Here is a 25,657-nt window from a genome sequence, read left to right on the forward strand (position 1 = left end):
CTTGGTTCAAATCACCTCCCATCTTTGAAAAACCAAAAGCCAGATTGAGAAAGCCATGCAGGTCTTCAGGATAGAAACAATGATAGGTACTAATAGTATTGAAGTCCTGCAACCTTATCTAGCAAGGAAATGAGAAGACGAGAATAGAAAGTACCAAAAAGGTAATCTTGGGATTATGCATCATTAAAAGGAAAGTCTTCAAAATCATGGCATGAGCCATAATTAGGATTTCATGCAAGTGAGACCATATTTAAAATTATTAACCATCATGTTGAATCTTGCTAGCATGTCTGCTAAAGAGTTGCCCTCACACTGGACGTGGCAGAATTTGACATCGCCAAGAGTAGGAAGGAGAGAACGACACCTGACGATGAAAGAGTTAGTCTTCCGATCTAGTTTAGCCACCTCATTAAGCATCATAATATTATTCAGAGAGTCACCTTGCACAATGATTCGTCTCAGACCCTTCTCCCTGACATCGACTAATCTGTGAAACATTGCAACCACTTCAACCACACAGGAGGTTTGGACACCAAATTTTGCCACATAGGCAAGGATTAAGCTACCACATGAGTCTCTGATCACGCCACCCCTCCCACCTGATCCAGGTTACCATGGGAAGACCCATCAAAATTCAACTTTAGCCAACTGGTGTTGGGGGGTCCCTAATATTTTAAATTGTTTTAAAAGTTTGTGGTGTCTTATTTTTTTAAAAAGATCAAAAATACATGGGATGGTTATATAATATGAATATCATAAATTTAATCCATTTATCAAATCATTTGTGTAAATTTTAAAAATGAATAAAGTTAATAAGAATATCATGTAGCATACATATATTTAGAAAAAATAGTAAAAAATGATGATAGAATAATTATCCATAAAATTATTCCATTTCTCTATTATTCTAGTTAAAATGTAAACATATTAATCACTATCACAACTTTCTTTCCATCAATCTCTTCTTGCTATTTTTGAGAGTTGAGTTGTTAAATAGAGCAAAATCCTAACCAAATGAGGAAGGAAAGTTGGCAGGTAAGGATCTTTGGAATTACATTTTCTACTTTTTCTATCAATCTCTTCTTGTTATTTTTTGACAAAGGCTAAGCTATTAAATAAAACAAAATCCAAACCAATTAAGAAAGGAAAGTTGGGCAGATAAGGATCTTCAAAACTACGATTTCAACTTTGATGTTTATCTTTGCATTATTGTTTTCTTTCACATATGCTTGCTAACCTCTTATAGGGGTTATTGCCACTGTAGAGGATTATAGTGAAGCATTTGATTTATCTATTCAAGAAAATAACAAAAAATGGATTCGATGTAATACCTCTTGTGTTTATGATAAACAAATATTGTAATTTTCATTTTAAATAACAAAAATATTTTGCACAATTTATTGGTTTAAATTAAGTTGCATGTAAATTCATATTCAATTTCTTTTACATGTCAAAATCAAATTGAAGAAGTTGATGAAATACAACTTCAGAGATCCCAAGAACACCTGCATGCAAATACCCATCACAAGAGAAGAATGGAGGCACATAAAGCAAAAAAGCATGAATGCTCTGAAGAAGAAAATTATCATTCAGAAAGGGAATCAATTTAATAAAAAAGTACAATACAATCCTTATAAAAGGATAATAGAAACCCTAAAGGGATAATGTGTATTTAATAATTAGAATAATTATTAAATACCTACAATATTTATTAAATGCCTAAGATTAGCTTAAGCATAGAGTTTAATAGACTAATAATTAAATAAATAATTATTAGCTAATACAAGATAACTCTACCACCCCCCCTTAAGATGAACTTAGGGAGTAGCTAGAAAACTAAATGCAAGAAGCAAAAAATGCAACTACATGATGAAGGCAAATTTGGGTCTCGGCAACAAGGCCTAATGAGGTACCCAATCACAACCAAATCTCTATGAACTGGAGAAATAGAGAAAACCACATGGAAAAAAACTCTACTCCAAAAAGAGATGGAAAAACAAGAACACCACTAAAGTAGGAAATAACTACAAACACTGCTGAAGAGTAACTACTGATCTAAAGAACCTCCACTGAAATAGAACATGACCAGGTAGAGAAGACTGTAATCTACATGAGTGCCCTCAAATGGCACTACTCGAATCAGATGGCAAACAAAGGCAAACAACTAAACTCGAAGATATAGATGGCATGAGACACCAAAGCCTGAAGAGCTGATCAATCGAACCAAAGAAGCATTAGAACCAATAGTACAAACCTCCCCATAATACTGAAAAGGGAGAAGGACAGGTACACTGAAAAGAACAGCCAACAAGAACTGCATGACGAAGAACCAGGAACATCGAAGGTGCAGAGAAAGTACATGGTGTCGTGGAATGAACACTCACTTGACACACATCATGAGGCGAATGTCATGGAAGGAACACTCACTGGACAACGGTAGATGTCAAACAAGGCAAACATCAACCCCCCCATGGCACTTTATAAGTAGTGCATGTACAATAAGGCACAAGAGGTGCAAGATTCCATGTAAACAATGCATGATGGCACTTTATCTCAGTGTGTTTGCATAAATACAAGCTACAATAATAAGAAGACTGGAAATAGAAACGAGAACCAAAATAGAGACATCCTACCCAGAGAAGAGATCCCAGGACCTGAAACAACCAAGATATCCACCAGAGTGCTGAAAAGCAAAAAACTAAATAAAATATGCATGGAAAAGAATCTAGAAATAAAACTCATATGGCCGGATAGTGTACAGAACAAAATTTCTAACGATATAAAGTTTTCAAAAAATGAAGTTCGGATGCTCATTCTATGGCTCCTAGAGTGCAAAAAAGAGACCCAACTTTGACTGGAAAAAAACATAGTCAAATAGAAAAATTTGAAAAAATTATCAATATGACAAGGTCCGGCTCAGAACCAGCTTTCCGGCGCCTATTCGTTTTCGAAAAAATGATTCCGTATGCCCAAGATATGGCCAAAAGAAAAAAACCCCTCTTTTTGAGCATAAAAAGGGTAAAAAAATTTTTAAAAAATAAAAAATAATTATTTTTTATTTTTTTTGACAAAAATTTTCTGATGCATTTGCAAGTATAGCCGTACGGATTTTTGTGCCTCGTAAAGCATGTCAATGAAAAAATCATGGCCCAAATGCACTTGTCACCGAAATAGGTTGAATTATATATCAAAATGAATGGAAACGCCCTTCAGAAGCCAACAATGAGATCTATTTTGACCCAAACTACTCTGATTTTTTTAATGATTTTTTTCATGAATTTCTCAAAATTTGTGCCAAAAAAGGCAAAACCAAAGAAAAAATTTTAGAACCCAAATTTGACAAATTTTATATGGAAATGAGGGTTTTGGGGCATTCTGAGCTCAACGATGAGGTCTGTTTGAGCCCAAAATGATCAGAAACAAAATAGCTACCCTAGATCCAATAAAAAATTCTGAAAAAACTTGAAACCCTCCTCCAAAAAATCTTTTGAAAAATCAGGAACAAGCAGCAACAGATGTAGGCTCTGATACCATGAAGAAGTTGAGGAAATACAACTTCAGAGATCCCAAGAACACCTGCATGCAAATACCTGTCATAAGAGAAGAATGGAGGCACATAAAGCAAAAAAGCATGAATGCTCTGAAGAAGAAAATTATCATTCAGAAAGGGAATCAATTTAATAAAAAAGTGAATGATTTTTCAGATCAAACCCTGAGGAAGGATGGCGTTCACGTGGGTCTGCGCAGGAGGCCGAGCTAGGGTTTCATGGCCCTAGCTGCAAGCGGTGCTGGTGTGGGTTCACGTGGGGGGGGGGGAGTGCTGGGTATCAGGGGAAGACAGAGGAGGAAGGAGGTGCGAGGGATCAGTGGTGGCTATGGGGGTGGTTGTCGGGAGGTGGGAGGGTTGTGCGGGGCTGGGGTTCTGCTGCTGCGACCGAAGCTTTCCCGAGGGTTTGGGGTTTGAGGTGGGCCATTCCTTGGTGGTGCGAGTGAGGGGAGGGGCCTTGGGTGCTAAGCCCTGTGGGGAGACCTTGGGGTGTGGGCCCTCAGCCGTATCCTTGGTTTTTTAAATTTTTGTGTGCCCCGATGGTGACTTTGGGTGGGGAAGCCTCATAGACAGTTCCAGCTATGGATTTCCATGCTACGGTGGGCTCAAAACCCCCATTTTAGAATGTAAAGATGTTTAACAATAACCTATTCTCTTCTTATTCGGGCTCTAGGAGTGCTGGTAGCTCATGCATGGTGAAAATTAATGGTTGCCTGGAGAGATGCAGTGAGAGGCCGAAGTTGATCATCCCTCCGGAGATCATAGCTGATGACATTGAATACTTTTCAAATCACTCGCTATACTGCAAGTTCTTGGGAATGAGGGTTTCATTGCAGTTTTTGGAAAATTGGGCGTAGCGGACATGGGCACCAGAAGGGGAAATGGAGATTATGCTACTGGCAAATAACTATTTCATGGTTACATTGAACTGCATGGAGGATCGCAATAGGGTCTTTGAAGGAGGTCCGTATTTTTACAACCAGGTGGGATTATTCATCAAACCTTGGTGTGTAGGGTTTAATCCTTCAAAGGAGCTCCCAAATAGAGTTCTGGTGTGGGTTCGGTTACCACGTCTTCTAGTGGAATGTTGTCGAGAGGATGTGTTACGGATGCTTGCGGCTCTTCTTGGGAGGCCAGTGGGATCCTCGTAACAAACTCTAGGGAGAAAGGTAATGACCTATGCACGTATCTGTGTTGAAATAGATCTTAGTAAACCCTTGGCAGATGCTATAGATATGTGTGTAGGTTCTTATTCATGGGTTCAACAGCTAGATTATGAGACTTTACCATTTCGCTGTCGTCTGTGTCATGAGTATGGTCATTTACAGTGTAAGTGCCCTAGATACAAACCGGTAGTGAGACAACCTCAGTAGTCAGAACTAAGCCTTGATAGGGCTGAGAAAGGGAAAGCTGTCATGTCGGGTGTGGTAGAGGGTGCTGATGGTTTTGTCCTAGTTAAGACAAAGAATAGGAATAGAGGAAAAAAGAGACCCTTACAGGAGAGACGTGAGGAGGATACCTTTAACAGATTTGAGGCCCTGGATGACCTGAGCCATCAGGAAATTAACCCAGGGTTTACCCCTCTAGATCAGGATGCATTCGAAGGGGTGCTGGAAAGTGTTATTGAGGGGAACTTAGCTGAGGGGGAGGGTTCTTCGATAGCTTCAAAATTGGAACTAGTTGGGGCTAAAAGTAATAAGTCAGCCATTCACCTGAGTCTACATTAGAGAGATATTAAGAAAAGTGCTTCAGAGAAAAGCTCAAAGGTTGGCATAAAGAAGGATCTGGAGAAGATCAAATTGATGGGTGAGAATTTGGTTGAGTCAGGGTTGGTGAAGACTTTGGACTTGCACTTTTCCAACCCTCCTAAATGATTGTGCTCTCATGGAATGTAAGGGGCTTGAACAGCGGCCCTAGACAAAAGGTTGTTCGCGATATGATTAGGAATTACTCACCTGATGTCCTTTTCTTGCAAGAAACTAAACTTACTCTGGATAGTATGATGGTTCTCGTACCAAAGCTATGGGGGCGAGGCGAGTGTCAGTGTGTTGGGGTAGCTGGTTCCTCGGGAGGGGTGGCCTGTCTTTGGAACCCTTTAAGGTTCCACCCTATCTGGTGGGTTGCTTCCAAATCCTCTTTATTCGAGGTGCTGGCTAGTCTTGAGACTGGGGAATTCATCTTGTTTTCGAATATCTATGCTCCCACTAACTTTCAGGGTAAGAAAAGCTTATGGTCACATGTGTCAGGTATGCGAAGGTTAGCCCCTCTTCATCCTTGGATTATGGCAGGAGACTTCAATGCCATCCTAGAGTTGAGTGAAAAGAAGGGGGGCATAATGCGGTTGGAACCTTCTTCTGTCCTTTTCCAAGATAGTATTTCCTTGCTACAACTGGTTGACGTCAAGCCTAGCAATGGTTTGTTCACTTGGAACAATAGGAGGGTGGGAGAGAATTGGATTGCTAAACGATTGGATCATTTTCTGGTTTCCTATTTTTAGATCGGCGAGGGGTGGTCCACAAGTTCTGAGATTCTTGACTGGAGAGGGTCGGATCACTGGCCCATCATGTTGGTTTCATCTTTGGCTCAGATTGCCTGTTCGCCTTCATTCAAATTCCAACTTATGTGGCTTCGGGACCCGTCGTTTCAGGTTCTTATTGCAGACTGGTGGAGGAAAGGGAGACTGGCCTTTGGCACTGCCATGTACTCTTTTGCCAAGCAGCTGCAATTTGTTAAGCTTCAGCTTAAACAATGGAACCGTCAGGGTTTCGGGAACCTTTTTCATGAGAAGAAAACTGCTCAAGTTGCACTGAATGAGATCACCAGTAAAATTAGGGAGCATGGGTTGTCTGAGGAATTGCTTAGAGAGGAAGACAGGGCTGTCAAGGTGGTTGAGGAATGGGAGCTTCGGGAAGAAATATATTGGAAGCAAAGAGCTCGTATTGACTTGATGAAGGAGGGGGACAAGAACACTACTTTCTTCTTCAACTCAGTGAAAGCAAGAAGACACAAAAATTCCATTCCTATACTGGTTAATGATAGAGGTGAGCAATGCTTATCCTTGCAGGAGATGTCGAGGGAGTCTCTCCAGTTTTTCCAGTCCCTCTTTAGGGAGGACTCTCAGGGGGAAACAGTGGAGGAGAATCAGGTTCTGGATTGTATCCCTTCTCTTGTCTCGAGGGAGATGAATGAGCAGCTTTTATGTCCTGTTTTACTGGAAGAACTTGAGAGAATTGCCTTCCACATGAGGAAAGGAAAGGCTCTTGGATCGGATGGGTTCCCGGTTGAGTTTTTTCAAGAGTTCTGGGATATAATTAAGCTAGATTTATTGGAAGTAGTCCAAGAGTCCCAGAGGAATAAATAAATGCTTAGGGCATTGAATGCGATATTCATTGCCCTAATCCCCAAGTGCGAAGGGGCCGATCGGTTAGGCCAGTTCCACCCGATCTCCCTCTGCAATGTGATTTATAAGATCATTTCTAAGCTGATAGTGGATAGATTGAAGAAGTGCTTGGGGAAGGTTATTTTTGAGGAGCAGAGTGGGTTTGTGGAAGGGCACCAAATTCTGGATGGGGTGGTCATTGCTACGGAGACCATTCATTCTATGGCAACATCTAAGGAAAAAGCTGTGTTTATCAAGCTGGATATGGCTAAGGCGTACTATAGAGTTTGGTGGTCATTCCTTCAGAAGATCCTCAAGGCTTTTGGTTTTGTGGACGAATGGATCCAGTGGGTATTGAGTTGTGTTACGTCCACCTCTTTCTCTGTGCTCATCAATGGAGACCATACTGAGCTGTTTGGTGCTTCTAGGGGTCTCTGCCAGGGAGATCCTCTCTCCCCTTATTTATTCATTCTTCTTGCTGAGGGTCTGAGGAGGCTAATTAAGAATAATGTGGGTCGGGGTTCTATTCAAGGTTGGAGATGGGGGAATGACTTGCAGCCACAGTCTCACTTGCAGTTTGTGGATGATACAGCCCTGATGGGGCTTGCTTGGATCAACGAAGCTTTGAATCTACATAAGGTCCTAGATGTTTATCTTGCAGCATCTGACTAGATGATCAATGAAGATAAATCTTCCATCCTCTTTTTTAACACTCCTAAGTCTATTCAGAGGAGGATTGCTCTTAGCTTGAGATTCCAAGTTGGCTCCCTGCCCCTGACGTATTTGGGTATTCCTATTTCTCCTGGCAACCCCCCTAGGGAGTCGTGGCAAGGGATCTTGGATAAATTCTGTTCCAAGGTTAAACACGGGACTCATAGATGGTTATCCTTTGCGGGGAGGGTTCTTCTGATTCAGTCGGTAGTTCAGGCTTTGTTGACCTATCGATGTATGCTTCAGGTGGCTCCTAAGTGGTTCTTGAAGGGTTTGGACTCTCTGGCTAGGAAATTCTTATGGGCTGGTAATCTCACCTCCTCCAAATGGAGTCTGGTCAATTAGGACCTGGTGTGTAGGCTGAAGCAGTTTGAGGGGCTCGGGTTAAGGCAGTCTACTCTTTTTGGGGAAGCACTTGCTGCTAAATTGTACTGGAGGTGGTGTGTTGAGCAGGACCGAGGTTGAGCCAGGATTTTGGCCAATAAATATATGCAGAGGATCCCGATGGAGGAAATCCCTAGATATCCTCTTGAAGGAAAGGGCTCATCGATCTGGTACACTCTCAAGAGGGGGGCTTCTCTCATTAAGGCAGGGCTGTTATGGATCTGTAGAAGGGGGGAAGAGGTTCTTTTCTAGAATGATTCATGGGATGGATACCCTCCCATTCTTGATCAGTTTCCTAATCTTGGAAACCTGGGCCAGAGGTTCTTGGAAGTTGGATGGTCAAGGGTGAGTGACTTTAAGGCTATCTACAGGTGTGGTCGGCTGCAATTGGAGCGATGGAAGACTCCTAATGAATGGCTGGTGGTTGGGATGAAGGAAGAGTGTGCAGAGTTGCAGGGCATTTTGGCGAATAGATACTGTAGCTCCCTGAAGGGTAGGGATGGGCTTGCTTGGTCTCCAAATCATAAGGGCATTTTTTTTGTGGCTAGTGGTTACTGGGAATTGTTGAGTCAAAGACTGGAGGGAGGAGAAGTGAACTGGTGGAAACAAGTGTGGAATAATGCTTCTTGGCCAAAGTGTAACTGCTTTGCCTAGACTTTGGCTTGGAATAGATGTCTAACTTGGGACAATATCCGTAAGCGGGGATTCTCAGGGCCTTCTATTTGTGTTTTATGTGGTAACAGAGAGGAAGATTCCTCACACCTATTTTTTAGATGCCCCTTCTCTATGCTGATCTAACACTATTGGTGGGGGGTGTGGAAGCATCCTTGTGTCCGTGCGGATTCTCTAGTGGAGTTTTGGAGCAGTTTGGGCAGACCTCCTATTTTGTCCTCCTTCCTCCAAAAGGTTTGGTATATTGGGCCCATTTTCATTCTGTGGCAGATCTGGCTCGAAAGGAATAGGAGGATCTTTCGGGAGGCCAAATTGTTTTTTCAACAAGTTTGGAATGGGATCATTGTTATGATTCAGGAGATAGTGGAAGCTAAATCTGAGGTGAATTTCCCGTTGGGTAGAGATGAGGCGGATATTGTGAGTAGGCTTGGATTGCAGGAGTTGTCTCCTGACTCTGCTTGTGTCAAGAAAGGTAGATGGGCTACAAGGAAGGTGCGAAGGGTTGGAAGGTGGACACCCCCTTAGGATGAGTATATCAAGATCAACACTAATGGCTCATCTAGGGGCAACCCAGGCCCTGCTGGTGTTGGGGGTGTTGGCAGGAATAGTAGGGGGGAGGTTGTTTTCCTCTTTTTGGTGCATAAAGGGCATCAGTCTAATAATCTTATGGAGGGTTTTGCGATTCTTTATGCACTTGAGTGGGCTTTGGCAAGGGGTTTTAGGAAGGTGATTTGTGAATCGGATTCACAAATTGTTGTTAACTTGTTGTCTGATCAGAAGGTGAGTGGGATACAGTGGCAGTTGGCAGGGATTGTTTAGCAGATTCTTCAAATTAGCTCTTAATGGAGCAGGTGTCCTTCATCTATATTCCTCATGAATGGAATGGTGTGGCGGATTGTTTGGCCAAGTGGGCATTGGAACATGATAAAGAGTGGAAAGTGGAAGGCTGGGAGCATCTCTTTAGGGATTACTATCAAGAATTGTAGATGATTCTCACTGAGGACATGGGTGGCCTTGAAGCTGGTTGATTTGTGATTGGGCTGGTTGTCCTGCTCGGGGGCCTCGGGGCTCTGATTCTTTTTGTAATGCTTGTTTCTGATTCTCAATAAAGTTTTTACCCTTTTACCAAAAAAAAATTAATAAAAAAGTACAATACAATCCTTATAAAAGGATAATAGAAACCCTAAAGGTATCCAACCCTAAAGAAACCCTAAAGGGATAATGTGTATTTAATAATTAGAATAATTATTAAATACCTACAATATTTATTAAATGCGTAAGATTAGCTTAAGCATAGAGTTTAATAGAATAATAATTAAATAAATAATTATTAGCTAATACAAGATAACTCTAACACAAATCACTTATATTATAAATAATTTCTACTAACAATGCCAATGTTCATTTTTTGTGACTCTTCAACCCTCTAATATGCAACTCAAAGTATATCTTGCTATTAGTGTAACCATTGCACCTAAATTTGTGCAAGTGCTAGTTTTTCATAATTTTTTATATGTAGATGTTTAAAATTTTGTAGTTTTGAGTTTATAAATTTAAAATTATAATATTTGAAATTTGGGTATTATTCAAAAATGGCGTGAGTGAAGGCAAGAAAAGGAGCGAATCGGTGAGAGTATGATATTGGAGTAGGGAAAAGAGAAAGGATGTGAAACCCTAGAGAAGGAAGCAAATTTGAGAATTCATAGGCATGTTTGGCCTCAGACTACCATGGTCTATAAAACATTGATGTAATTGAAGAAACCTTGTCAGATAGGGAATTTTTAGAATAATTAGCAATAATTTGTAGATTCATTGGGCTAAGAAATGAGTGAGTAAAAATTAGGTCTTGTATCTCAAAATCTTGGAAAACAAAAGTCATAACAAGATTTATGCCCAAAGGATTTTTCATAGTCATCGTTGTGTCTCAAAAGGAAAGAAAGAAGATATTGCACCTGGTGGAGTGTCAAAAATGTCTATGGTAACCCGCTATATATGTAGAAGCGGTATCCAAATTTTAATCCATTAGAATTAGACCCTTATGGTTCCCCCCGATAGATTTGGTTGAATAACCTATCCCTAGAATATTGGTCGGAGGAGTACTTTGAAAAAATTGGTAGATAGTTGGAAACAATCATGGAAATTGACATAGACTTGGTGAATGGAGATTCATATTTATATGGTAGAATACAAATTATGGTGGCTAGGAAAATCCCAAAGTAAATTCGTCTTTGTTTCTCTAAAAGGCATTGGATTTAGAGGAGAAATATTATCATTTGTCTAAGGAGTGGTTGGAGGGATCATAGGGTTGAAAGAATCTAAGATTGCCCCCAAAAAATGGAGAAATGGATTTCAAAGAATTTAAACCCCAAGGAAGCTTCTCGCATAAACATTGAGAAGCACATCAAAAAATAGAAAGGAAAAATGGAGTTGCCAAGAGATGATTGGAATCAAGGGATGGATAGAAATAATGCCATTTCTCTACTACGCCCAAAGGAAAAATAACGTGTTGCAAGAAAAGAACAATGAGGATCAATCAAAGGGAAAGGAGAGAAAGGAAGAAGAAGAATGAGGAAAGAAATGTAGGAGATGAATTGGATATTATAGATCCAAGATGCATCAACTAGATGGCGACACAAATGTTGGGAAGAGTGAAGAAACGTAGGGGTAGAAAAACGAAAAAGAAAAAGAGGGAAGAAGAAGCAAAGGAAAAAGGTCTGACAAGTGTGACAACATTTTTGAGAAAATATAAGGGAGAAAAGGTCTCCCTTGGACAACAATGAAGATCCTCATGTGGAACGTTAGGGGCCTATCAACCCATAACAAGTGGCACACCCTTAAGCGCCATCTAGATAGTATTGTGGCAGATACAGTTATTATACAATAGACTAAGATCAATCAAGAGGAAGGGCAAAAATTTACAAAATTTTGCCAAAGATGCAATGGGGCATTTGTTAATGCACATGGTAGTTCTGGTGGGTTAGGGATTATATGGAATATTAGCACATCATAGGTTATAATAAAGATAGAGGAAGATAGTTGGATTACATGTATAGTAAGAAGCAAAGCAACAAACATAATTTTTCCCACGATTAATATTTATGGGCCCACAAAAACAGAGGACAAAGTTGGGACTTGAGATTCTATCCAACATAGGTTCGGGGATTAAAATAAATATTTCCTCATAATGGATAAAGATTTTAATGCAATTTTGGATGTATAAAAAGAGAGCAGAGAATTGATTAAAATTAATCGGTCAATGATAGATTTCAGGACCTTCATCAAAACTATGGAAGTGATTGACTATGTCTCAAAGAATGAAGTTTACACCAGGATAAATAGAAGGGTTGGTTTCATATGCATCATAGAAAGGTTTGATTGTTTCTTTATTGGAAGTGGGTGGGTCAGAAAGGATATGGAATGGGCTTGTAAAATTCTTCATGTGTCCCTTTTAGACTATTTCCCTATGCAACACAACTTAAAAAAAGGAGTTATGTCAAAGAAAGGATACTTTAAATTTGAAAACATGTGGTGGCAGGATCCTACTCTGAAGGACAAAATAGGGAATTGGTGGAAAGTGAGCGATATTTTAGAAGGGACAGTTAGCTTTTGTTTTATGAAGCATTTAGGTTTTATAAAAGGCAAGTTTAAAAAATGAAATAGGGATACTTTCGAAAAGAATATTCAAGAGAAGGAAGATTTAGAAAGGGATTTGGAGGATCTTGATGAGAAAGTAATCAAGAATGGAATGGTCTTGGAGGATTCTAACAAAGAGAAGAAATTAAAAGAAAAACATACATAATCGATCGCTAGGGAAGAAGAATATTGGTGAGGGAAAGCAAGGGATAATTGGCTTTGAGTGGGAGACAAAAGTACAATTTTTTTCCATGCATCAACAAGGGCATGAAGGGAAAGGAATAGAATTGAATGAGATTAAATTGTTGAATGGGGATATTTGTTCTAACCTACAAGAGATAGAAAAGGAAGCAATTATATTTTTTGAAACACTCCTCAACGGTGAAGATAGGGGAGATGAGCATCTTAGAGATGGCATTCTATCACTGGTACCAAAATGCTTTAGTGATGTAGACAAGAAGATGCTATTAGAACCATTATCTATGGAAGAAATAGAGTTTGTGGCCTTCCAATTGAGTCTAGAGAAATTACTAGGTCTGACAAATTTCTTTAAAACATGTTGGAATTTTATAAGGCAAGATGTGTAAAAAGTGGTACAAGGGTTCAAAAAGAGTGGGAAGTTTGTCAAGGATTTTAACAATACAACAATAGCTCTTATTACAAAGAAATTTTTTTGCACATCAATGGTGGATTTCTGACCTATCTCTCTACGCAACTCTATTTACAATATCATTTCGAAGGCAATGACCGATAGATTGAAACAGGTGCTTGGGAATTTAATCACCAAAGAATAGAATGGTTTCACTCTGAGTAGGGGGATAGCTTGCAACATTATTCTTATTTTTGAAACTATTCACACAATGAAGACAAAAAATCTCAAAGGTATGGTGATTAAATTAGATATTAGTAAAGCTTATGACAGAGTACAGTGGGAATTCCTTTCCAAAGTATTATAACTCTTTGGCTTTTGTTCAAAATGGGTAGAACTAATGAAGATGTGTATATCTACCCGCTAATTTTGGTTCTGGTTAACAGATCCATGTGTGTCTTCTTCCCTTCCTTAAATGGGCTTTGACAAGGAGACCCAATCTCTCCTTTTTTGTTTGTGTAATGGTGAAAATCATGTGGAGAATGGTGGTGAAATTGTGGGAGGGAGGATTATGAAAGGGGATATCAGTAAACAATGAATTAGAACAAATCACGAATATTCTATTCATAGACAATACAATCATTTTTTGGGAGGCAACGGTCCAAGAAGTGGAGGTAATAAAGGAAACACTAGATATATATTCCAAAGCCTCAAGACAAATCCTGAAAAGGAAAAAAATAGAGATATTGTTCTTTAATACATAAGGAAATAAATGCAAAATAAGATTAGATTCTTATTGGAATATAAGATTGCAACTCTCCCTATTAAGTATCTAGGGGTGCCATTGTTCACTGATTAGGGGAGAATAGTATACTAGGAAGAGTTAATTAACAATTGTGAAAATAAAATTAGTAATTAGAAAAATAAATGGTTGATGTTAACCGGAAGGATATTGATGATTAAGTTAGTGTTGTTAGTTGTTCCAATTTATGTAATGTCCTTCTTTCAATTGGCAAACAAAGTAATTGTTGTTTTGGAAGGATTACTAAAAAAATTTTGTGGGAACAATCAAAAGAAATCAAGAAAATACCTCTTATAAAATGGGATTTGACACGTATGCCAAAAGCAGAAGGAGCGGGGATGGAAAAACATTTCTCTTGGGGAAAAATTGGTATGGAAAATGTAAAAGGAACCAAAAAGATATTGTGTCAGATAATGTAGAAAAAATATTTTGACAGCGAGGACTCAAGCAGGATCCTCACTATAGAAACCAATTCAAGGGGCTCTACAGTATGGAGATTCATTTGTGAGAGCAAGAAACTCATTATGGACCATCTATCGTAGAAAATTGGGAATGAAAGGAAGGTGAATTTTTGGTGAGATTCATGGAATAGAAAAGAAGCAATAGCGGTGGTAATGAATGAACCAGATTGGAAGGAAGGGATAGAAAGTGAAATTGGTCAATATGTAGCAAATTCTATGAAACTAGGTATGGAAGGATGTGGTAAGGAGTGGAATTGGAATCTAATGAATAACATCTCTATACCCGAAGAAGAGAAAGCCATTTTGTGTGGGATTCTAAGGAAAAGAAGAATAACTCTAAGCTCATATGAAGATGAAATTATATGGAGTGCATAAAAATGCAATAGCTACTCTATTTGTCTTGGATATGATGTTTTAGCAATCCAACAAGAGACAAAGGATTTCCCAATAATCTTGTGTTTGCATAAAAGTGTTCTCCCTAAGACGAGGGTTGTTTTGTCCACAACCCTGCATGGTATAATTATAACTAGTGAAAGACTAAGGTTAGTTTGGATTGAGGGACCAAGGTGTTTCCCCTTATGCTACTTGGATGGAGAAAGTGTTGATCAACTTCTACGTGGATGCCCATTTGCTAAATAGTGTTGGAATTGGTTGATAGCATGTCTCTAGAATGGAAAATTTCCCTTCATATATCATTACAAAAATTCCTTATCAGTTGGCCTCTTTTGAGTAAGAAATCGATGCGGGGAGACATTTGGATAATAGGTCCCTCCATGGTGGTCTAGAAAATTTGGAAAGAAAAATAAAATTCTATAATGATAAATCCTTGAAGGTGGAAGAATTAATAAAAAAGATAGAGGTAGGATTATGTGAGGTGGCAAATTCAATGGTTAGAAATAAAAGGATATAATGTTTTTTGTATATGGGACAACAACATTAAAAAAAATGGGAGGTCTTAAAGGATTTAAATTTAAACATTTCAAGAAAGGCAAAGGCTAGGGAGGTAGCTCAATGGAAGAAACCATAGCTTGGACATTTCAAGCTTAATTTCGATGGAGCTGCAAAAGGGAACCCAAGAAAAGTAGGAATTGGATGTATGATTAGGAACAATAAAGGGGGATGTATAAGAGTAGTGGAAATGAATATAGGTTAGGCTACGAAAAATGAGGTATAAATAAAAACCTTTCTTAAAGGTTTAGAGCATTTCTTAGAGACAAAGATAAAAGATATAGATGTAGAAGGGGATTCCTAGTTGAGCATCAATGTGGTATGTAAAGGTTTGATTCACAATTGCAAATTAAAAACCCTTGATATATTAGATCAAAAGGATAATAGAAGAACTTGATCAAATCTGAATCTCCCATATCAATAGAGAGTCAAACAAAGATGTCAAATTCCTTGCTAATTGAGGGGTAGAGATTTTGGATGTTGAGATTGTTATCAAGAATGAGGGAATTTGGCCAAGACCCAAAGTACTAATGGACAACGATATGAATGGGATACTCCCACCTCCTAGAACTAGGATTGGGTGAGGCAGAAGAGGAGATAATTTAAATTAGGAAGGACAGGTTCATCTAGATTTTAATAGTCAAATAATGTGTCACGAGCAGGCCAAAATGTAAAATCTATAGGAGACATTGATGGGATAAGCCTTGAAATTATAACTGACGATGAATGGATAGGCAAGCCTTTTAGGAAGGGAGAATACATGGCATGATAATATCTTCAAGAATAATAATAGAAGACATTCTTTCTACAGTTTATCATTCCCCAAAAGTATGTTTTACTAGTTGATGTAAAGGACCAAGACTTGCTTTTCAAAGAAGAAAGAATGGGAAAAAGTCCTCTAGGGGTAGATTGTAGAATCAAAATTTTTGTAGGAAATTATATTTCTCAAGACTGGATCATGTAGATAAGAGCACTTGAAAATATATATATTAGGAGGATGAAAAGGATTCATTTCAGTAACCAAGAGATGGAAGAAACCTTCGGCATCAAATGTGTCTGTTCTATGGTGGAAGAGTTGAGGGAGACCCCTGAGGAGCCGGTTGTCTAACTATTATAGAATGGGAATGAGGAGGAGACACTAACAATGATAAATATTTTGGGAATAAAATTCTAGTCTGGTGGTCATGTACATGAAGGTGTGATCTATGAGAACCTTTTTTCCCCCATTATGCATATTTTGTGGTATGCGATTAATGCCTATGGGATAGTTGAACTATCAAAGAGGAGAATGCAATGGAGGTTAAAATTGTAATAGAAATGCCGAAGATAGTTCCATTCTTAGGAATCACATGTGCTGATTTATTTTGACCTAAATGCATAAGGAAAAAAGACCAATATGGAAAAGGCCTGAAAGCTTTTCAAAGTTGGGTGGGTCAGAAATGTAACTTGGAAGAGTTTGAGGCAATCATGTAAAACAACAAAGATCTACTTCCAAAGGAAATAGTAGATAGGCTAAAAGAAATTAGCGAGAAAATATGGTATCTTTACCATTCAGAGAGAGAGAGAGACGGAGATGCTCCATACTAGAAATGTGTGTGTGTGTGTGTGTGTGTGTGTGTGTGTGTGTGTGTGTGTGTGTGTGTGTGTGAGTGTGTGTGTGTGTGTGTGTGTGTGTGTGTGTCTATATTATGAATATCAATTGTTCACCATTCTAATTAGACATGAACATAGTGAGATAATTGATACAACCTTAAAAAAATTGAAAAAGATATGAACAATAAAACTAAAACTCAAGTTTTCATTTTGAACCAAACATGTAATTTATGCACCAAATAAAAATTGAAGAAGATTCCATTATAATTGTTGATCGTATATCACAAAAAATATATTAGAGATGGATGAGTAAATTTTATTTTAGTGTGTGTGGGTTTTTGAATAAATGATATTTTTGGATTAAAATGAACCTAAGGTTAAAAAATCTTTCCACACTAATAAAATAGTAGATATGAATAGAAAATGTGATTAAAAATAATATGTAGGAAAGAAAAAATAATAAAATTATTCAATGTGATGTATTTTGGGAAAAAACTTGTGAGAAAAAACCATGCCTTTAAGGTTCAAATCGATGTATTAATTAGCAACAATATTAGTTACAATGTGATTTAGGCAAGGAGACTTCATAAGGATCAACACTAACACTTAAATTTGGATTACTACCACTCATATAAAAATATCTACAAAATAGACTATGCAAACGGCATTCTAACCACCCAATAAATAGAGAAAATAATATGTGAAACTGCCAAAGGGAAATTACAAAACCATGAGCTAATACCCCTTAAATGTGGTGTCCAAATCTCCTATATATATTCAAATGCCTAGATACCAAGTAAACTGATATATTGTTTTTTCATAATTTTTTGTAGTTATCCACAAAACTACAAAACTTTAAAAATCTACATAAACAATGATACCTAGATTCCTTATGATAGTAATAATGATATGTCATAGGTCAGTGAATATTATTGCTCAACATTTATAACAATCTTACAAATTTCTTGTGTCATAGATGTTCTTACATCCTTGAAGTGGAAGGTTGAATTCAAGATTCTTTAAGTTTTTATCTAGGACTTAATTGTGCTCCCCTTTCCAAATTAAATATTTTGAAGAACCCCAAGCCATCATAACTTTGTTTGAGAGTTAAAATTCATTTTGATAGTTTTTAGGGCCATAAATGATAGGTATATAACCAAATATTATAGTCAAATATTAGGATGCAAGATTATGATACCTTTCTTAACAAGGATGAGTCAATCAAATCTTAGTTTGTTCAAATATATTTCAATTGCATGAAATTACTAATGTGTGAAAGAGTTTTTTGTTGTTTAATATTGGTTCTATATATTTTAGATGTTTTATTGAAAATATTATATTTTAGTGTCTATTAAAACTCTTGCAAGTAATGATTATTGTTATTCCACTAGGTTGGATTAAATATATACATCATACATTAAGAAAGGATAAATATTAGGGATTAGTTACATTATAAAACATAAAGTATAACTATTGAATTTTATTATGTAAAGCAATGGAAAAGGAAGACAATAGTGAATGAGAGAGAGGGAATTGAGAAAAGGGAAACTGTTAGGTTCCATGAAGAGACCCTTACATTATTTACTCAAGAAAGTAAAGTTGAGTTAAGGTTGACTATGCTAGAGAGAAATTTTAAATAAGGGAAACTCAAATCAATGAAGGAATTACTTATCCTAGGTGTATATAAGCTCTCGCATCAATTTTTGTTTATGTAATTAGTTTTTTTGGCTTCCATCAACCTATTATAACCTATATAGGTATATTTTCATTGATGAAGATATTATCTTGATTATGATTAATATTTGATTTTGTGCTAGATGTCTAGTTTACTACATTAGGCTATCCCTCATTGTTTTCCATTGTATAGATCACATCAAATGGTATTAGAGCAAAATTGTTCTCACTAGCTTGTGTCTTGGAAACTAGGAATTTTACTATAGGTTTGAGAGGTAGACTTGTAAGTGTGGTAATCTACGTGAGAGATAAAATAATATCAAAGAGAGTATGTATTATGTGGATTTGAAGTTGAGTGTCCATCAACAAAGGAGGGTGCTAGGTAGAAGGTGTGGGAAAACCTGCCACTAAATGAAAAGTGAGTAGATGAAGTTATGAGAGGTTATATATTGTAATGTCATTATTAGTTAGAGAGAATGCATATATTAATTGGGAAAACAAATTTTGGGTTGGAGTGTGAGAGTATGCGATTCATTGAGATTATATGTGTTTGAAAGTACACACATGAGAATACATCTTCAAAGACTAAAATTTGTGTTTATGGAGTAGATAAAAATGAATCATAAGGAGACAACTCTTGAAATATTGGAAGTGATTAGTCCGTGAGAGTGGATTCTCTTGAGGAGTAGAATGTTAAACTTATTGAGAGAAAGGGTGAGAGTTTAGAATTTGTGATTGATAATTTGTAGATGAAATCTCACTATGTACAAGCATAGTTGTGGTGGAAGATCTTATAAAAGAAGATGGTTGTAACAATTATAAGGTGACTTACTTTTAGAAGTAAAATTTCTTCCATGGAGAAAAATCTCAAAAGAAGAAAGTAAAAAATAGGAGAAAGTGTTGATGGATAATATGGATGTGAAAGTTGTTGATTCACTTGTAGAATTATCATTAGAGGAAGAGGAGTATGAGGTAGATTGGTCATGTAGGTGGTATAGAAGAAGAGAGATAATCTATACCAGAGGAGGAGTATATAGAGTAATGGTGAAACATTGTGTCCTTGGTAGACATATAAGAGTTAATCATTTATGAGTATTAACATGAGACCAATACAAGCTCTTAAAAGCACAACCATGAGACTAATAGTAGCTCCTTTTGACAAAACATACTAGAAACCACCTACAGAAGATGAAGAGTCACAATGTAGAAATTTATTTAATTAGAAACTACCTAGACACTAGAAGGCAACTATGGAAGATTGAGAGTCACAACTTATAATTCCACACTAGGTATTCATTTGATATTCAAACTAGGGTTTCCATAATGAGTACTCAATTCTTTAATTAATTAAGCTTAACCCCTTGGAAAAGGTTGTCAACTTATTACAACATGCCAATATTTATATTTTAAACGTCATTGACAATATCTCATTATAAAACTATCTCGAGAACATTTACAAAATCACCCTAGAAACATTTGGAAAAAAATTGTTGTAACTTTTTCTATAATAAAAGTAGATGACTTTTTTTAAATGTGAACATGTTTTATTTAACATTCTCAAATACATTATAATATTGTTGGTCCAACCAATGTTTACAAAGAATCTATATACTTTTAAAATATTTTACTATTAAAAATGGTACTTGTATACAACAAAAATTGTTCTGGAGATAATTGATTAAATATGAAGATATTTAATTATTCCTCTACTATATAAATGAATTTAATAATTTATTTATATAGTTCATTATTTCTAATTCCTCCCACCTTAATTCATTTCTTCTATTTTCCTAATTAAATAGAATTAATTAATTAATTAATTAATTTAATTATTCATCATCATTAAAATTTTAATTAAAATTTGGACACATGTCCTAACCTTTAACCACCTAACCTAACCACCTTCTAGCCTAAGCCATCCAACCTAACCATGAGTTTAACTAGCCCTATCTCCTCCAACTTACTCATTCTAACCTCTTGTGGGTTGGTTATCTTCTCTTGAGGACACATGACATCTTTGCCACATGTGCTTCATCTCCTTTCCATTTGCCTTCTTGCTAGCACTTGTTGGAGATTCCTTGACACTTGTCCCTTTAGGGATGACAAGTGTCCTATCCTTCAACCTCCTCTCCAACTTCCTCATTTTCAACCATTGATCTCTCCAGACCAAATCTTCACTATTGATTCTTGCCACCTCAGCTTTGGCTCTTCTCTCCCCTCAGGCTATCTTTGGCCCTTGCAGGGGGTTTTATTGCTGCAAGAGGCCTCTTTGTGGAGGGTCTACTTGTCCTTGTTGTGGTGCTTTTCAAGGTTTCCTCTTGATGGTTGTGGATGCTTCTCTTTTTCTATTTTTCTCAAGAGGTTCTCTATTGTTGTTCAGACTTTCTTCTTTCTGCTTTTCTCAACTTGTCCTATTGAGGTGGATTATTCTTCTATTGAGGGGAAAATTTGTGGGCTGAGATTTGTGGGAGGGAACCTGTTGGGGGCTTTGGATGTCCTATTTTTTGAGGTTGGTTGTTTGATTTCTTCTCTCTCCATGTTGTCGGGTTTTCGTCTCTTTTCTCCTATGGATATTTTGATGGAGCTTGTTTGCTTAGAGTTTGTCTAGATCAGGTCTCTCTATTGATGGTTTGTGTCTCTTCTGCCCCTATAGAGATGGGTCCCAGTCCTATTGAGGTGGAAAGGAGCTTCGTTGGAAGGGGACGATTGTCAGATGCTTTAAGTCTGCTGGCTTCATCCTATTGGTTGTGGGTGCCATTTCTAAACCCACTCTCAAAGGTTTGGGGAGCCTTTGAAAAGCCTTTGGTCCTAGATTGCGCTTGGACAATGCTAGTAGTTTTCAAGGGCCCAGTTTGGCCAATGTTGGTTTTTGTTCAGGGTTGGGCCTTGTGGCTTTATGTGGCCTTGAAACTTTGTTGCGGGTTGAGGGAGCCTAGGAAAATCCTCCTTGTTGGCTGAGGATGCCTGAAAAACCCTTGTTCATTGTTTTCTGATCTCTTCTATTTGTTGTTTAGATCTTTTGCTTGTGCCAACCTGCTTTGTACTATTCATCTTTGGTGATGGCTAACATCTAGTTGGCTATGGTTGCTTGTTTTCTTGTCTATGTTTTTGCAACCTTTAGTTCTTGGGATTTGGATGCCCGTAAGTCCAGAAGGTTTGAGGTCCTTTCTAAAACCTATAGTCTACAGTCTGATATTCTAGTCCATTTTTCGATGGTTGCTCTCTAATGTAAAGGGTTTCGGGGCCCCTTCAAAACCTGTTTATCCCTAATAAAAAACATATCAATAGGATCATTGCATTGTGATAATGGCACTCATTACATTTTTAGCATAGCTATCATGATAATTTAGAATTGCATATCATTTATTTCTTAGAATTGCATCACTTCATGCTCGTTTCTCAGGTAGTCATCTTGCAAATCATGCAGCTGAGAGCCAACCTATAAACCTGCAAGATCCTTTAGAATAGAAAGAAATGAGATGGTTTTAGGGAGTGTTTTTTATCTTGTTTATTTTATTCTACTCTCTAATGTAATGTTTCATTGAATGTTATCTTTAATGATTGTTAAATGATCTAATACACAAAATTTTACACACAGTACTTAAAAAAAATTTATTTTTATCACATTTCTATATAATAATTATAATCAAAATAAAAACTAATTTAAAAATATTATATATATAAAATTTGGAAAATACATCAAGATTAGTATATCTTGATAGTTTACAAATTTATATAGAATATTGAAAATAATCTTTGTTTAAAAATATCTACGATAAAAAAAAAATTCAAGCATTTAAAAATAATTAGAAGTTAATAATTTAATCTATAATTCTTTTTAATTTTGATGTAATTGAAAGAAAGTAAAAATTTAATATTAAAAAAAAAAAATCATACTGAAATTTTAGAATAACTTTAAATTTTAATAAGAAAATTAATAAACAACTTCTATTATAAAAAGGATTGATAGTACATCTTAATTTCACACAAATTAATCTTAAATTTAAATCACAACTAATCCATGAAAATAAGATAATGTCAAAATTAAACTAAAATTACATCTTAACCAAAACGATGAATCTACTATCTAATCAATCTGGAAAAAATATCAATTAAGAAATGAATAATTTTCTAACATAAATAAAAATTAATGAAGATTTAGATTTTCAGTTTCTCATCAAATTCTGTTTTCTCTGATGAAAGATCATCCAAAATATTAATGAAAAAATCTACACAATTGAATCCAGAAAACTATAATGATATTCATATACAGTTGAGTTTAATTAAGATTTAAATTAGATTTAAATTGATGAAATATGAATCTAGAAAACTATAATGATATTCATATACAGTTGAGTTTAATTAAGATTTAAATTAGATTTAAATTGGTGAAATAAAAATAGAAACGTAATAGTAAAATCAAATAGTTTGACTGGAAAGGTAACGATTACTACGAATCCAGTCAGGTCACACTGGTTTGGTTGAAGGGGCGGGTGGGAAATCAACGTGTAGAGGATAAAATGGGAAATTGTGTTAGGCAACCAAAACCATTGATCAAAATAATGTCAACTTGCAAATCTTCGCCTAATCAAGATAACTCACTTATACGTTGGTCAGTGGAGCGATGATGAAAGCCGAGGCGGCCATTTGCATTGTGTATTGGAAAGCAGGTAAACTGAATATCCAACAAATTATACCGGGCATGTTAATGGCACCTGTATATATACATATATATGCAGATTTATACGCATTCATTTCATATCCATCACTTCATTCTTATTACTTGAATCTCACCTCATTCGTTTGTTAAAAGAATTTGGAATTTGGAGAAGAGAATGGCACAGAGAACTAAAGAGCTTCTTTTTCTGATGCTTCTCATTGTGTGGGGTAGCTATGTGAGTGCAAGTAGAAAATTATCAACAGATATCCCAAAAGTACAAGAGGAAGGGTCTTCAAGTCCAAAGACCATCACCTTCTTTATGCACCACATAACGGGAGGACCAAACCCAACTGCCAATCCTGGATTTGGAGTTGCAGGATTTCCCATTGGCCCTGGCAATGCCATCTCTGGCCTGCCAAACCAGTTTGGAAACAGCATCAATTTCAATGGGAATGGAAACGGTCCTCTCCCATTGACCATTCCAAGTGGAGCCATCAACAATTCTCCTTTCTTTGGCCAGCTGCCCATCTCTTCCACCAACGGAGGAGTGCAGGGCATAGGCTCACTCATTCCTGGCCTTGGCCTTAATGCACCTACCTTAGGCCTTCAGAACTCCTTTCCCAACACAAATATTATTAATGGCAGACTAAATCCTCTTGGAGGGTCCTCGGGTATCCCACTGGATAATGTGGTTGTGATTGAGGACACCCTGACAGAAGGTCCTGATCTACATTCATCTGCTGTTCTTGGAAAGGGGGAGGGATATTATTATCACTTGCCCAGCCATGCTGAAGAAGAAGATCCCAATACATTGTTGCTGGCTTTCACAGCCAAATATGAAGGTTCTGAATACGGAGGTAGCAGCATTGAATTCTCAGGCAAAGACAACATTGCATTGGCACAGAGGGAGGTTGCAGTAGTAGGAGGGAGCGGGGTGTTCCATGACGCTCAAGGTCATGCTCTCATAGAGACCGTTTCTCACACAGTCGATGAGACGGTGCTCAAATTCACCGCCACTCTTACCTATAAATGAAGTCATCCTCACGTTTCTCCTACTCTGTTCTTCCATGTTTCTCACTTTCTGCTTATCTGCTTCTATTTAATGGCTATGTTCATTGTCAATAGCAGTTCGCCTTATGTGTGTTGTAAGTTTCACTCTCCAAACTCAAAAAAAATATCTTCATTTGCTTGATGTGGGATGCATTTTGATCTCTCTTCTGTTTGTGCTATGTTAAATCATATGTTTTTAATTCAACCTATAGAAAGTATATATATTCGAAATGATTTACTAAAAATCAATTGTTTTTCTCTTTTATTTATGGAAAATGAGGTCTCCTCTGAGTCAGGCTGATTAAATAAATGCACAAAATTAGTATGGAGTTAGAAAATATACTTGAGAATGGTAATTTGATATTTGGTTTTTAAAAATTAATATAGAGAGGTATTTAAAATGATAATTGGAAAATGGTTTTGAACGAATGGCATTTTACAATATATATGATGTCAAACATAGAGACATCTCTTTATAGTAAATTAATTACAGAAGACAAGAAGCAAGAACATTATATAGATTCTTTATTACTTTTATCGTACCAAATTGAAATGTGTTGCTATTGATTAGTTAATTGTAAATGTGTTGCTATTGATTAGTTAATTGTTCTAGAATATTTAATTAGGAGATAAGTACTTGCTTTATTGAGTGAACACCTTAGAAGTCTTTTGAATACTAGCAACATTGTCTCAAGTTGTATCAAACATGTATGTAATTGCTTTAAGGTGGATTAGCTAACTCAATTTGAATTTAGAAACAACAAATGTACACACATATGTGTATGTCTATGTTTGTATGGATATGTGTACATATGCATATATGTATATATATACTTATCATGTGTGTGTGTGTGGGGTGTGTGTTTTCATACCATTTATAAATATATACATCTATTACCATATTATTTGAAAATAAATCTTATACAAGAATGTCTTCAAGAAAATATTTTGTCTTTTTTTCATTCATATTTTATAATTTGAGTCATGTAATTTAATTGTCACTTTTTCGTAATTGTTTATGTAGATATTTAAAATTTTCTAATATTGAGCTATATATATATATATATATATATATATATATATATATATAGAGAGAGAGAGAGAGAGAGAGAGAGAGAGAGAGAGAGAGAGAGAGAGAGAGAGAGAGAGTTTTCTAAAAATGGGAGATCAATTTTTTAAAACTTGTGAGAAGATATCTAATAGACTCTCTCTCATGAATGAACAAAATTGAATTCTGATGGAATATTGAAAGGATTTTGTGAATATCAACTGTTCAATATTCTAATAAGACATGAACATGGTAAGCTAATTGATACAACCTTAAAAACATTGAAAAATATATGAACAATAAAACAATAAAAGAGACACTCAAGTTTTCATCCTAATACAACATGTTTATAAAACATGTCCCAAATAAAAATTGAAGAAGACTCTATTATAATTGTTGATCTTATATCACCAAAAATATGATAAAGGTGGTTGAGCAATTTTTATTTTAGTGCATATGAGATTTGAATAAATGACATTTTTTGATTGAAATGAAGCTAAGGTAAA

The sequence above is a fragment of the Cryptomeria japonica genome, chromosome 11 (genome assembly GCF_030272615.1).
Source record: "Cryptomeria japonica chromosome 11, Sugi_1.0, whole genome shotgun sequence".
In the NCBI taxonomy this organism is placed as follows: domain Eukaryota; kingdom Viridiplantae; phylum Streptophyta; class Pinopsida; order Cupressales; family Cupressaceae; genus Cryptomeria; species Cryptomeria japonica.